Raw genomic sequence first — 17158 nt, 5'->3', positions numbered from 1 at the left:
ATATAACTTGCATTGTTTATGTTTTTTGGCATGCTGTTTTCACCAGTAGATTATAAATTCCTTGAGGCTCTCTTTTGTTATCTTTTTTTGTTGTTGTTGTTTTTGTATCCTTAGCTTTTAGTACAGTGCCTGGAACATAATAGGAGCTTTATAAATGTTTGCCAATTGGTTGATATTATTCTCAGAACTGAGAGATATTATCCCCAGAACAAAGTGCCTTGCCCGGTGTTACATAGTTAACATGTATCAAAAGTGAGAACTTTGGACCTGGTTTGACTAAGTTTTGCCATACTGTATGTCTATTTATTTGAAATATATTTCATATTGATTTTTCTCTGTCCAATACTGTTTAAATTTCACACACACACACACACACACACACACACACACACACACACGCATGCAATACACACACACATATACATGCCCATACACACAGAGGAATTCATGTTTCTTTAGGTTCTATAAACTACCAATCAACGACCCTAACAAAGGGAAAACAAGGTCCCTCATAAGATACGTGATCAAATCCCACAAGGGGAAATAAGATTTCACTTGATCTTTATTTTTGTTTTTATACCTCTAATGCCTATCAGAATATCTTGTTCCCAGTGGGCTCTTAAAATCCGTATTGAATAAGTGAAAGATTGAACTTCAGAGTGACTTTAATTATAGGAATTTCAAGCCCTATACAAGCCTGCAAGAGTTTTGGTGGATATTTCAATGTCCCTCAGATCACTATAGAAGTGAAGCCTCTCTGAGAGAAATGCCTTCAATGTAATAGATTCCTTTTTATTAGTGCTAGTCCCCTTTGTCATCTCACCTCACCCCACCCACACCACAGTACCATCTATTCATTTTTAGCAAACACTTGCTCCAAATACATTGAAAATGAGCTTATTTTTATCTAGAAGCAAAATCCCTGGTAAAAAAAATAGAAAGATGGTGGGTAAACTTGATTTAAGGGTAAGCATGCCAGTTTATCAGCAATGGGACAAGGCAGAGAGAGAAGTGTAGATGGGGATTAATTCACTAGGTCCCAGAGCAGCAGCAAATTCTCTCCAGGCACATCAATACCTAAGTAATCGGTGAGCCAAGTTGGGATCCAACTGTTCACTGTTAAAAATCATTGGGGGAAGGGAGCAGCTAGGTGGCTCAGTGGGTTGCAAGCCAGGTCCAGAGACAGGAGGTTCTGGGTTCAACTGTGGCCTCAAATATCTCATAGCTGTGTGACTCTGATCATGTCACTTAACCCCTATTGCCTAACCCTTACCACACTTCCTGCCTTGGAACCAACACACAGTATTGATTCTAAGATAAATGAAAAGGGTTTAAAAATAAATAATTTTAAAAAGCATTGCTGGCCACAGACTGGGGCTTCAATATTCCTGGACTTTCCCTATCCTATACATTTTCCTTCTTCCATGATATTTCAGTCATTCCTTCTACCTACCTAGGAAAAACTGCACTTCCTATCAGCACCCTTACCATTAAGGGGTTGCATAAGCAACTACTTTATCCTATAAATAGGTCCAATCCCAAACAGAATGCTATTTTATGAGCTTCCTTTTCTTTTTATAGGCATTGAATTCTCTTTCTCTCTCCTGCAGAAGCTGAGTAACAGCTGTTTCTGCCACCTAGGATAAGATTACAATAAATAAAGTCCAAATAAGGAAAGGTCAGTACTAATGAATGCCAAATGGCCAATTCTTCATCTCTCTAATTTCTTTCAACCACATAACTAAAATAAGACCTCGAATATCTCCCTTCAGTTGTCAGAAAGGACATCCTCCCCTTAGCTGTAATAATCAATGTTCTATTGCTTGGGGTGTTTTTTGTTGCTATTTTAATGTTTAGGATCCTTTCTCCCTTTTGTGGCACGCTTAACTTTTTTTTTTTTTTTGCCCTTTATTTCTATACGCATCAGAAACTGAGAGGAAGAAATGGTATATACAAGACTAGACCCTCACATTAAGAGAGATCATTGAGAATTTACTACAGAGAGTTTCTATAGTGTTTCTTTCATCAAGGCTCCTCAGCTGGTTAAAAGAAGCTGTTTATAGTTTTTTTCTCTTTTTTTGAAGGTATTAAAACACCAAGTGAGAAGACCTAGCAATTAAAATTCTCTCTTTCCTCTTAAATCTAAATAAGTACTGTCCAGCTGTAACAAGTACCAAAGTAGCACCCAATGATTTTATTTCCAGGGGAGAGTGGTTATGACATGGCTGCAAACTATGCCTATTCATGGGAAGGAGGGATTCTAAAAGGACCTGCTTGGCATTCTCCCTCCTTTAGACTGTAGGAATTCTCTTGACAACTTTCCCAGTGCTTCTACATGTCTTCCAAGTGGGAATAGGACAGTGGGGAATTATTCAGAAACCATAGGGCAGCTATAGAATTGGTGAATTCACATCCATGCCATTCTATTCAGCAGCCAACTAAAGCTAGAGTAATATGGAGGTGGGATAGGGGGAAAATTTTCTCACTCTTAATAAATAAGCCTATTTTCTCCACCTTAATCAAGAAGTACTGGATGTCAGAAAGAACAAAAAAAATCCTCCTGTTTTAATCAACAAGTGACCTCACTTGCATACCAAGTGAGCCAACCAAAAACTTTCTCAGAGAAATTATAAAGATGGGCAATTATTTCAGGTGACCCTTAAGCATTGCTTGGTCCTGGGGAGAATTGCAAGTCCCCATCCCCCATTTGAAGTCTTAGAATGACAACCAGAGGAAATTCTCTGAGCTAGGAAAGAGGTAAAACCTCCTCAGCCCTACCTTATGATACACTGAAGGTGGGGAGGAGCAAGTCAGTGTGATGATACCCTGATAAGGGAATGGTGATAATGTTTGTTGAGTATATTTAGGGTAGAAAGCCAAAGGAATCTGCAGCTCCATCATCATGTCACCATAAATCTAACTGGAGTCTCGAAAAGTAAAATGAAAAACCCTAGACACATTCTGATGAATATTCATTGAATGATCTTTGTTCTATCTCTACACTGCAAAATCTCAGGGGAAATTGTTGAAAGCTATCCAACAGTTCCAGGAATCTAATAAGGGATGGCTTAGGTGAGAAAGAAGGAAGCTGGAAGACCAGCTGTCTGGCAGCTCATGGCTGTTCCATCTGACAAGGACCATGAAGTTTATTTATACAGTATTCAAAAAACTCAATTCACAAAAAGCACAAAGGAGTTTGTGGCTGCGTAGGCACATCATGGTTACAGAATTACCTCACTTTTTGGCATATATTATACAGAAGATTTTCTCATGAGGGGTATGCCAGATGAGAAAAAGTTTCAAGGCTGAGTCTTATACTTTATTGGGAGGAAAGCACCTGCTAGATCAGGTCTTGTCTAACTTTGTTAGACCTTGGCTGTCTAGAAACAGTTTCAGAGGCCAGGTAGCTTAATTTTCTGCTTTTCTGTCTTCGAGAGAAACTGTTAACCTCTTAACTGTTGATTTGCTAAGAACTTAAAGTTTTCCAATAAGACTATAATGCTTTCCAATAAGAAAAGATGTGGATCATAAAAAGAGTCAAAAGAGGAGTCAAGATTTTTATCTTAGATAACCCATTCTGTCTGCATCCTGACAGGCAGTGCAGAAAAATCATACAGTTTTACTTGCTGCTGCTGCTGATAATGGGATCCAGATAAAATATCTATTGCAGACTCTATTTCTCTCAATGACTTCCACTTATAAAATGAGCCTCCTGGAGGGGTCAAATTGGATTAAGCAACCTGCTGGTACCACAGATTTTCAGGGTTTAGGTTACCAGGACCAACCACAAAGGCTGCCTCAGCCTGGATTGGTCACTGTTTCAGTCACTCTTTCTTCTACACAAGAATTCATGTTCCTTCAGGTCCTATCAACTATCAAAGAGAAAATAAGGTCCCTCATAAGTTTATGATCAAACACCATGTGGAGAAATGAGATTTTACTTGATGGACTCTACTTTTTCCTTCTTTTTGGAGGGGGCATGTATTACGTCAGCATTCTGAAGTCAAGAAAAGAGGGCATTTGAGTGTGAAGGAGTGAAAAAATTAAATTTCATTAAAATGACAGAAAAAGAAGGTAACAAGTGAAAGTCAAAGAGGAGGCCAGAGGAGGTGTGAAGTGTTTCCTCATTCTTCCTATCTGCTATATTTATTGCCTTCTGCAAAATGAACTTCTTCCTGGTTAACAAAGTAACTAACACCTGTTTTCCAGTTAAGGAAAGATAGGTACTTTACATCTTTATCAGTCACATTATAGAGGGTGATTAAATCCCTTGAAGATAGTCTCTGTGAACATGGGGTAGCCTGCCATTGCTTCACCAATCTTCATGGACATACTTAACTGAGTCTTTTCTTAAAAAATTCAATACATTCTTCAGCCAATTCAGCTTTAAAGTTAATACTGCTGGGTTCAAAGAACACAGTTAACATGTAAAAACTCTCTATTGATTGTTCTCTTCCCTGAATCTACACTCTCTAAAAAAAGGGTAGAATTAAGGGGATAAGAATCCTACAATATGGGAAGGAAATAAACTTTACATTGCACCTACTTTGCGCTAGGCTCTGTGCTAAGCACTTAACAAATAATATCTCATTTGACAGCAGAAGAGACAGGAGAAGGGACCAGGATGTTGGCCAGAAGTAATGATAAGGAAGTCCTTTAATCTTTTTTACTATACCACATTGAATCCTAACACATGCATAGTTTAGCAGATTTCTACTCTCTCTTAGTTTAGCAGCAGTCACTGTTGGTGGCTAGTCCACCCTCGAAGAATCTTAAGACTTGGAGCTAGATAGGATGATAGAAATCCTCAAATTTAACCTGTTTATTGTACAAATGAGGGAACTGAGGCAAAGTGATGAAATAATTTGCTCAAGGCCATACAAGTAGTAAATAGCAGGTGCAGTATTCAAACCTTCCTCAAAATCAATTTAGTAAGCACTTATCAGATACCAGGGATACGTCTAATATGCTATGCCCCACATGCCCAATAAGGTACCCAGTACCTCCTGGCTTGGGTGATAGTGATTATTTCTTAACATAAAAGAATTCATTGTAGCATTCCTATAAACAAGCATTTATTAAATCTCTGTTACATGCCAGGCATAATTCTCCAGAAGAATTCTAGTCTGTGGTAGAACATCCTCCTGGATCTCTTCTTTTCCTTTATATTCTTGTGATATTTTATGTCGTGTAATTCAAACAAACCTAATTCCTACCAATGAGACTCTGACTTACCTCTCACAGTAGATCACCTACCTTTAACAATTTACAATTTTGTTTCCTTCAACAAAATAGTGTCTTCCCAGCCTTTTTCCCAACTTTGCTTTTTATACTTAACATTAGGGTAAAGAATGTAAGAAAGAGAGGCAGCTGGGTAGCTCAGTGGATTGAGAGCCAGGCCTAGAGACAGGAGGTCCTAGGTTCAAATCTGGCCTCAGACACTTCCCAGCTGTGTGACCCTGGGCAAGTCACTTGGCCCCCATTGCCTACCCTTACCACTCTTCCACCTATAAGTCAATACACAGAAGTTAAGGGTTTTAAAAAAAAAAGAATGTAAGAAAGAGGGAAAGGCAAATTCACCTGTATTATTAATTAATTAAAATTAAAATTAAATGCAAATTAAAATGCAATTCACCTATATTGGAGACAATAAACTGAATGTATGAAGCATTAATTAAACATTTACTGTATGCAAAGCATTGTGCAGAGTGCTGGGCATTAGAAAAGTAGACAGTTCATGATCTCAAGGACTCACATTCTATTGGGAGTGAAAACATACACGGAAAGTTTCAGCTGAAAGTCCATCAAAAAAGTCCCATAATAACTGACATCTATATATTATACAAAGCTCTTTCCTCAAAAATAAAAAAAACCCTTGTAGATTATACTACAAGTTTTAACCAGCAGATTTATGCCTCTAAAATTATACCACCAGTTATTCCAGTTTTACAAATGCAGAAATTGAAGATATGACCCCCCCCCAAGTTAATTAAAGCCAGAGCTGGGATTTAAACCAAGGTCAGAAGATCGTAGGATTTAGATTTGTAAAGGATATAACATATCTTCAGGGCCAACCTTCATATCACAGATAAGGAAATGGAAGCCTCATTGATTCACTGAAGGCCATACCAATGGCAAGCAAAGGACTCAAACCCTGAGCCTCTCTGATTTCTAAATGAGGGCTCTTTCTATTATACAACAGTGGTATTAACTCTATAGCTAATATTATTTGCATTATATAATCCTTCTTTTGAAGTTTCCAGATGCCGTTTTTTTAGTGTATGAGATGGACCATCTATTTCGTGCTTGTGAGGATATGCGATTCATTTGACCTAGGAATTTGAAAAATATCCCAATGAATCTATCTTTCCATCTTGTTTTAGAGTGTCTGGAATTCTCGTTGTTACCTTCAGGAAATGCTAAATCAAAACTGATTATGTCATTTCAATAGATCATGCAATCCATGTAGAGAATAGGTTTAGTTTTCAGACTCTCTGGATAGCAGAAATGACCAGACTATCTTTACTAAACAAACACATCAAAATTCAAATGCTGTGCATTCTGTTGGATAGATTATTCCTACATCAATTTTCAATGTCCCTGTGACTCTAAAACATATAAAGAAAATAAATAACGGAAATTCAGAGGAAATAGGAAAGATCAAAAGATCAAAAAATCAAAAGAAAAAAGGAAAGAAAATTATTTTAGTCTACCAAAGACTTTTGAGTATGAAATCCTATTTCTTTCAAGGAACCCTGAACCAAGCAACTGGTGTGCAACATATGCCAAAAATGGAGGGACAACTACAGATGCTCTGGGATGGGACACAGGTGTTTCCACTGATACTCACCAGCCCCGCTACCAGGAAGGCAACTTCTTTTGTGAAGACTCTTCTGCAGCTGTTTCACAGGAAACAGGGACCACCCACTGCTAATAAAAGATTCTATTCTTATTGCCTCTATACCAGCCACATACTCTCCAGGGTAAATTAAGATGGCCCTCCTCTGCCTTTCTACAAAAGAAGTTCTCTGAGAAAGTGAAAAGCTCAGTAACAGACCCTTTACTTTGCAAGGTCTTGCTGAGAATACTGCTAACAGCAAAGAAAACTTTGGGTCTTCCATCTAAATAAGCTAGGAAGCTTTGAAAACACTCCTCCATGCACTTCATAGCTCCCACTTTTAGTCTCTAGGCATCAATAAGATTTTTGTTATAGACCCTGTCTTTCATTTATCTGTCCAGGCTTATTCCACCTAATTCTAGACATCTAAGAAAAGTCAGGCTATATCTTAGGCTTCATACACTTAGAAATGATGCTCTTTGTTCAGTGTTGCCAAATCAGAGATTGAGTGACCAAAGGGATATCATGCCCAGAGAGGAGCTACAAGTTCATGAGAATGCCCAGAACCAGAGTTGGGAAGGTGTGCGTGTCTGTCCGGTCAGGGTTGGGCATTGGTCTGGTTCTCACACCAACATAGTTGGTTATCTTGGTGAGCTTCTCTTAACCTCTCAGTGAACTCCTGTTCCCTCCTCTGAAAATGAAGATAATAACACCTGCTCAACTGACTTCACAGGACTGTTGTTAGGAACAAATGAGATAATGTATATGAAAGTGCCTGGGGTGGGGAAAGGACAGGAAGAGTAAATAAAAAAAGGGTTATGCAAATATAAGGTCACACTAGGACTGTCTTTATTTCCAAGCCTTCATGCCACATAAAGGGATTATGTTTAATATTTCACATTTCAAAAATTTCTAAATTTAGTAATGATCAAAAAAACTTCAGAGACAAAGAACAAAAATTTTAAATAGTATGTGAAGCCATGGCCTTTCCTTATATGCAGTTTTTACAGACTATATTAACTTGAATAAAAGAGTAACAATAATGTCCGATTTTGTTTTGTTTTGTTTTCTTTCTCCCTCTGAACTTTTCCTTGCATGGATCATTCCAGATTTTTTTGTTATTGTTATTATCATTATTTGCCTACTTGACCTCAGGACCAATACTATTTTATCAATTTCTGATTCTTCTTACTAGATTTCTATGTTTTAACACATTTCTTTCTTCTCTTCAAAGTTTTCATTTCCTTGTGTGGTGACTAAAGAACACATCACATCAAACCTGAGTAGTCAGAAAGGTGGATTCAAGCCTTGCCTCTGATATCTACTGCTGTTAAATCCTGGGGAAGTCACTTAATTCACTTTGAACTGCCACAGGAAATTCTCTAACATTCCTAAGCTGTGAAAGAGTCTCTGGTCTCCATTTGGAGAAGTTCCCAAAACCAGTGAACTAGGACCTTACACATACTGGGCACTAATAAATATTTGTTGATTGGTTGATAGGACCAATTTTTTTAAGTCTCATACCTCAATTTGTTTAGTGATCCCCCAATTATTGGGTACAAAGATAGTTCTATTTTTAAAATATTACAAATATTGTCGAAATTAATATTTGTATAGATAGACCCTGGATGTCAATAACATCCTAATAATAGGTTTCTCAGGCAAAGGATATAAAGAGTTTTATAACTTAATTCTAAATTGTTTTCCAGAAAGATTAAGCTAATCCATAGCTCCACCAGCAGTAGAATAGTACGCTTGTGCATAGACCCACCAAAATTAAATTTGGTCATTTCAAACCATATTGTCAACTTAATCTACATAAGATGAACTAATTTGGGTTGTTTTAATTTATATTTGTCTTATTAGTAGAGACTGTGAATAATTTTTCAAGTAGTTCAAATCCTCAAATTTAAAGTAACTCTGATCTCTTCCATGTGGTGGTTCCTTCTACTGCTGCAGGTAGGGAACAATACATGTCCCCCTTTCCTGAGCAGCTTCATCCACGTGTACCTCCTTCTTGGCTTGTCAAAGGGGGTACCAATTGCTTTCTCTTGAAATGGAATGGATACCAGTAAAACATGAGGGCCCTCCCTTTCTTGCTTTTGACATAACTATGGACCCAACTTCTTTTTCACTCCCAAACTTATTTCATAGGGGCATTTCATGGATGCAGTAGATATAGCATTTAGCCTACAGGCAAGATGATCTGTGTTCCAAATCAGACCTCATTCACTTAATAGCTGTGTCACCTTGGACAAGTCACTTACCCTTTTTCTGCTCCTGTTTCCTTATCTTTTAAAATAGGGAGAATAACAGAACCTACTTTCCAGGATTATTGTGAGGATCAAAGAAAATAATAATTATAAAATACATAGCACAGTGCCTAGTACATAGTGAGCTTGATATGAATGTTAGCAGTTATTATGATAGTTTTTACTCCCATTCTATATTATTTCTTATTTATTTATAATGTATTGCAACTTACCCCCCCTTTTTATAATTCCTCTTGATATTCTTCTCAGTTTGTACTGCCATATAGTTTATTACTTAAATTCAATATATCAGAACATAAGTATTTTTATTGCTCTCAGATTAAATTTATAAATTCATTTGATAGTATTGATATCTTTGCTGTTTTGTCTTGCCCTAGCAATGATTGCTAATGAGCCCTCCAAATATTTATTTCTTCCTGTATTTTTGCTTAAATTGCTCTGTAGTTGTCTTCATATAGATCTTATGTGTAGACTGGTTCAGTTATTTGATATCTTTTGTAATTATTGTGAATGTGATTCCTTTATTTCTTTTGCTTTTCATTTGTGATAGAAATCATGACGATGATTATGAGTTTATCTTATATTCCACAAATATTGAACATTTTATGTTGAACTTACAAATAAAACTCAAAGAACTAGTCTAGGATAATGGAAACATCATAGCTTTAGAATCAGAACCCACTTTAAATTCTTGCTATTTCATAAGTCAGATGAGCAAGCATTTATTAAGTCCCTGCAGTCTCATAAAGTCAGGAGAAAAAAAGCAGGGGCAGAGCCTTTCAGCCCAAAGATGGCAGCTGTAAGTAGGCAGAGAAAAACTCTCTGGTCCCAGAGATTACAGACATGTACTCTGGGAGAGAAAGGACAATGGGGCTTGAGATAAACATTCTTGGAAAGTTCCGGAGTCCTGAGTAGAAGAGGACAGAATTTGAATCACATGACATTTGAGAGTACCCAAACTGGCCTTCTGGAGAGATGAGGAGCATCTTTGGAAAGTGCCAAATTCCTGAACCCACATTCTTGAGTCGGGGGGGAGTTGAGCTTTTTGGACTGTTCAGGTCTGATGATATGACTTCTAATCAACCCCTTAATCTGTCATCTCACAGTAGATTCTAAACATTCTGGGTAGTACTGAGTCTGGAGGACTGAAGAGGTCCTGGGGGAAGGTGAATTTCACTGGATATAGGAAAGATTTTTGTTTTAAGTATTATTATTAATGGGCTAGTCTGAGTTCTTTATATTGTTTCACATATTTCTCCCTAAGGGGGGGTGCAAAATATACAAAATATGTTAACTGGGTGCTTAGAGAGGCATTTAGGATCCTTTTGTCTAAAATTATAGAGACCTAGTCATGAGCTACATTCCACGATTCTTGAGTGAAATGTTAAGAGATGGCAAATAAACTAAAGACTGCCATTTGTGAGAAATCCCCCCTGATTTAATCCTATCTATGTAAGTCCCCAATTACAGGACTAACCCATTTTCTGGAAAGAAAAAAAACCATGAAGTATGACTGATAAAAGGTATAATATCATACATTAGTCATAAATATGAATGATATGATGAGTTCTTTTCATATTTCTTGGAAGATCTTTCCAAAGTAGACTTATTTAAAGTCTTGTTTATATAGGTTTGCCAAAGCCTGTACAATCCTGTTAGAGATAAATCTTAAAATATAATTCATGAAGGGGCAGCTGGATGGTTCAGTAGATTGAAAGCCAGGATCCTGAAAGCCAGGATGTGAAGTCCTAGGTTCAAATTTGGTCTCAGACACTTCCTAGCTGTGTGACCCTGGTCAAGTCACTTAGTTCCCATTGCCTAGCCCTGCACGTTTTTCTGCTCTGGAAACAATACATAGTACTGATTTTAATATGGAGGATAAGGGTTTAAAATATACATATAAACAGCATATAATAAAATATATAATATATAATAAAATAAGATTTTAAATAAATATATGATAATACATTAAATATATAATACATATATGTATATACATGCACAAATATATACATATAATATATGAATTATAATTAAAATTATATGCATATATTTGTGTGTATGTATATATAAAACTCATCTTAAAGTGAATTCCCTGAGAAGAGTATTATACACCATCCCAGCTAGAAAGGTAACCTCTAAAAGAAATAATTCTATTACCTTTCTTGGGATACCCAGCACTTAGCACAGTGCCTGGAACACTATAAATATAATTTAAAAATGCTTGTTGACTGGCTGACTGACAGCATATAGTTCAGACAATCTGTCAATAAGCATTTGTTAAGCACCCACCATTCACCAGGCACTCTACTAGGCACTTGGGGAAGGAAGGCGAAAGACAATCCCTACACTGAAGAAGCTCACAATCTAATAGGGAAGATAGCATGCAAATGACTATACAAGAAAAATAATAAATGGAGAGAAGGCACTAGAATTAAGAGGAAATTGGAGAAGCATCTTATAGAAGGTTGGATTTTAGCTGGAATTTGAAGAAAGCCAGGAGGCAGAAGGGAAGGGAAGGGGAAGAAATAATCATTTATTTAATATCTTCTAAATGCCTGACACCAGGCTAAATACTTTTACAAGTCTCTCATTTATAGGTTCTATCATCATCTTCATTGTACAGGTGAAGAAAATGAGGCAATCAGAGGTTAAAGGACCTGCCAGGGTTCTCTCTCTCTCTCTCTCTCTCTCTCTCTCTCTCTCTCTCTCTCTCTCTCTCTCTCTCACACACACACACACACACACACACACACACACACACACTCAGACATAACTAGTGTCTGAGGCCAGATTTGAACTCAGGAAGTCTATCTTCTATCCTACCTAGTCTCCTCTTAGGCATGGAGGATAGCCAATGAAAATACCCAGATTCAAAAGTTAGCATGCCTTATTTGTGGAACAGCAAGCCAGTGTCCCTGGATCACAGAGTACCTGTTGGGGTGGGAGTGGAGGGTTAAATATAAAAAGACTTAGAAAGATGGGTATAGGAGGAAGAGCTTTGAACACCAAGCAAAAGATTTTGTGTTTGATTCTGAAGGTAATAGGGAGCCATTGAAGTTAATTGAGTAGGATGGTGACCTGTTTAGACCAGAGCTTTAAACAAAATCATTTTGGCAGCCGAATGGAGGATGACAAATGTGAAGAGAAGATGTTAACCAGGAGGTGCTAAAGAAGGAAGAGAATGGCAAACAGGGGCTTTATACATGCTGTGGCATTACCTGAGCAGCTTTGGAAGAGCTATTTCCTGACAGCACATCTTCATCCCATCTCCTTTAAGTTGTAGCCACCAGTCAGCCTGTCTGTGTCAATCCATAAGCAAAGAGGAAGCTGCTTTCAAGGTTGGAAATTAAGTGAGGGAGGGTGGAAATATTAAAAATAAAAGCAACCCAAAGCCAATCTACCCTTTTACCACATCCTCATTACTGTCAGATGAAAACATTTCATTGGTGTAAGACTTTCAAATACTTCATTTTGCTATGGCCCTCACAAATATTCCACCATAAAATCCCAAACCATTTCAATACTACTTTGACTTCATGACGCTTTCCTGAGACTCCTACTGTACATCTTCAGGAACCCAATGACCTGTCTAATTCTTAGGAACACATACAATATGCCGTATTGGGAAGAAACAGAGAATTTAGAAGGAATTGGAACAATTTTGTGTGTTTGTGTATTAATATTTTTGTTATAAATATTAACTTTAAGTGATTCTCTCTATATGAAAAAAGTCACTGGGCTCTTCTCTCAATTCAAAGTCCAGCTTAAAGGCCATTTCTTTCATGAAACCTTACCTAAACTCCCTATCTGCGAGATAGTGCTTCCTCATCAGACCTGGACTCTGGACTCTTCTGAACAAAGTCATCACATTGTAACTTGTCGATAGAGATGTAAATATAGATATAGATATAGATACAAATGTAGATATAGAACTAGAGATTATATAGATCTGTATAAAGATTATATAGGCATAGATATTGATTCTATAGATTATATTGCTATAGATATAATATAATTATGATATAATGTCACATTATATAATAATTATGATATATGTAATATATAATGTTGAACTCAGGAACTCTATTTTCTATGCACCTAGTCTCCTCTTAGGCATGGAGGAGAGCCAGTGAAAATATCTAGATTCAAGAGATAATGTGTCTTACTTGTGGAACAGCAATATATATATATATATATAATTCAATAATATAATAAGAATAGCTAACCTTTGTATAGTGCCTACTATATGTCAGGCACTGTGCTAAGCTCTTTACAGATATCTCACTGGATCTTCCCTACAATCCTGGGAGATAAGGGTTATTATTATCCTCATTTTACAGATGAAGAAATTGAGGCAAATAGAGGTTAAATAATTTGCCCATGATCACATAGTAAATATATGAGGCTTGTATTTAAACTCAGCACTTCCTGACTCCAGGCCCAGCACTCTAGCCACCAACTAGCTGCCTTATATAGGTACTCATTATATAGATATATTGATTTCATGAAGATTTTATACATGAAATTATATATAGAGATATTTAATATATAAGTTATAGATAATATAGACATATTAGATTGATATAGCCATAGATTTTACAGATAGAGGTGGCATAAACTTAGATATCCAAGGTTATAGGTACAGACATATGTGTATATATGAATATGGAGGGAGAAGAACCTCTGTATATGTAGAGCCTATGTATATATGTGCATGGGCATACATACTCACATAAATAAGCAGGTTTTATCATCCCTTCCCAAAATGTAAGCTCCTTTATGGCAAGGATGACCTCTGTATTTCTCTCAGCACCAAGCATATTACTCAGTAGATATTTAATAAGTGTTTGCTACATGAATGGATCAGCCATCTAATGACTTCATTTCTTTGTTCTGCTTTGCCATTTGAGCCCAGCTTTTTCATCACAAGATGAATTTAGAAGTCCTAATTCAAGGAAGCAATTTTTATTTCACAGGCCACTGCTGTGGACAGGTATACAGCATTTTACCAAATGACTATGGCTCTGTATTATTTGAAAAAACAGAATAGGAAGAATGGGCATGATCTAATATACATCCTAGATTTGAAGAGAGCAGATTTTTTAGAGCACTGAAAGGAAGGATAGGAAATATTCCAGGGACTCAAATTATTTATGCTTAGTTATTTGAGGAGAGAGAGAGGGAATTCTCAAGAATGAAATTCTAAACACAAAAAGTGAACTATTTCAAGTGAGAAAAGAAAACAGAGGTGTCTGAAGATAGATAGATGGATGGACATACGGATAGTTGGAGTGAGGATTTAAGAGTCTGTTATGTGCTAGGTAGGCATGGAGGCCTGGTCTTGAGCAAGATAAGGTCCTGAGCTCCCCCCTCAGAGTTAGCAATAGTGAGGGTGAGGGGAAGAAAGACAAGAGGACCCAAGAGTAGAATATAGGGTTCTAACAAGAGAGGATGAGAAAAATGGCCAGAGAGCAGACAACATGGTGAGAAGACCAAAGGAAAAGTTCTAGAAGCTTCACAATCCTCAAGATAAAGTAAAGAGATAGTTGTGAATTTGCCAACTAATCTGATCTGCAGATTGAGATGGTGCTACTCAATGGTTTCTAAGTTTCCATCTAGCTAGCTCTAAATTCATTATCTTATTATGATGTTTCCATGTAAAACATATTCACTTCTACCCTTAGCCTTATAAAAATCTTTTTTTAAAAAAGTAAAAAGCTCTGAATTCATGGGCATTCTAATGCAGAATACACACACACACACACACACACACACACACACACACACACACACACTTTCCACAAACTCCAACCCCCAAAACAAACTCAATTATAAACAGATACAAATATGTAAATCCAAGATTTTTGCCAGATGAGATATTATATGGCTCTGCTCTTGGGTCCTGCCATGGAGAAGAAATAAAAATTTTAAAAATATATATTTCATTCCATGTTGCAAAAGCCTTTTGAAATCAACATAAGGCACACATCAAAACCCTCCAGTGAAAGACTCCATTAGTTGTGAGATGCAGTTAATTGATTTCAGAAGCATTACTAAGGATGACATTTAACTTTTGGGGGTTGGGGGGAGGAAGGACCTGAAGAAATCTTTCCACTTAAAAACAGCTCCGGGGTTCTGGGAGTCACCAATTTAATCACAGTGTTTATTGTACCATAGGGATGGACAGAGGCACATGGTTTCCTATTGTCTTTCTTTGTCTTTAAACCCAAAGATGAATTATCTGAAGGCAGATTGGAACCTTAGGATGAAAAATAAATTATACATAGGGTACTACATTTAGCAAGCAGCTAGATGAATCATCTGATGATTACCATGGAGTTATGCAACCTCATAGCCTTTTGCTACAAATAAACAAGCAGTAAAATTTTAGTGAGGCAGAGGCATTCTAAAAGGCTGAAAGGCTTATGGGATATGGAAAACTCCAGGGACTAGAAGCATTTTGGTCTCTCAGCTGTCTTGCTCCTTGAGCATAATGAAGATTAAACCAAAGACCTAGGGCATAAGGTCAGAGACACCCACCTGCTTTTTTAGCCACCTAATCATTTTTAAAAGTTATGATCTGTGACCAATAAAAATTATGGAAACTAAATGTGGTATTTAAGTTCAAGTAACTTAAACTTCCTTTCTTTTTTTAGCTAATAATAATATTTATCTAACACTTTAAGGCTTACAAAGCATTATATAAATATCATCTCATTTTATTCTCTTCTCATATTTATTAACAATTATGGGATATAGGTGCTGTTATCATCCCCATTTCACAGATTTAGAAACTGAATTTAAATGACTTGCCCAAAGTCACATGGCTATAAGTGTCAGAGGCTGGATTTGAACTTAGTTCTTCCTGGCTATAAGTCCAAGACTCTAATCATTAAGCTACCTAGCTGCCTGTCTACCTAGCTACAGGAAGGATGGTCCCTAAATATCAGACCTATCCCCAATCAATGTCAAGAAACAGTCACTTTTCTCCTAGGGACATTTTTAGTGATTTCTGAAATTACGGTTTTATTCTAAGCCTATAGTACATGAACAAAGCTTGATTTGAGTTCAATATCCCTGATATAGGAAGAGTAGTCTGTACCAGAAAAGCAAAGGATCTCCCAATGGGTATAGCTTTTGATGGTGAAAGCTCACCTTCAAGGTGTCCTTTGACTTTCTGGTATGGTACACCTGAGTCACTACCCCGAAATCAGTTCTCTCTTTGATATCAATAAGCCTGCTGTTGTGAAGCACTTCACACTCCCTGGGCACACAAGTTCAAGGGCATTTCATTCCTTTAACTAAGTCTTGTTTAAAAGAAAGATAACTCAGGTTTGACAGTAACTAAGATGAAACTGAAATGTCTACTAAAAGTATCACATGCCAATAAATGGCCCTTTCATCAGAAGTCTTTATCAGTAAGTCAGTCAGCTAGCTTTTATCAAGTACCTACTATGTGTGACAGACTGTATTAAGTGCTAGGAATACAAAGAAAGGTAAAAAAAAATCCAATAGTCCCTTAATAATATTAAGGAGCTCACAGTCTAATAATCTGGCCTTTATACTTCAATACAAAACTATAGATTCTAATTCTATATCACTAATTTTAATTTTTTTGTAAATAAACTTGAAGAGAGAAAAATGCTGGAGTCTTTCATGAAAATCATTTCCTTTATGTTTACATTTAGCTGCCTTGCCACATTAATTTAATGACTTAAGTCTGTTTTCCCTTTGCCAGCTCAGCATGGTTATAAATACAATAAAGAACAGCATTTCTTCCATCATCACTGTTCCCAAAATAAGTTCAAACCAAACACATGTCATATAATATGCCATCTCTAGAGTTTTCTTATTACTCCAACATATTTTTCCCACTATTTTTGCTGACAAAAATTAGTCCTCATCCTTTCCCAATTTGGATTGACCTCATTCAAGTCTTGAAACTGCATAAGGCTAAATACATGGTTTCCTTTCTTTGTCAGTCCTTTGCTAGATGTAAATGCAATCTTCCATGATTGACTTATGGCAAGAGAGTGGCTACAAT

This window comes from Gracilinanus agilis, chromosome 1 (assembly GCF_016433145.1).
Source record: "Gracilinanus agilis isolate LMUSP501 chromosome 1, AgileGrace, whole genome shotgun sequence".
Lineage (NCBI taxonomy): Eukaryota > Metazoa > Chordata > Mammalia > Didelphimorphia > Didelphidae > Gracilinanus > Gracilinanus agilis.
This window is presented reverse-complemented; position numbering follows the sequence as displayed.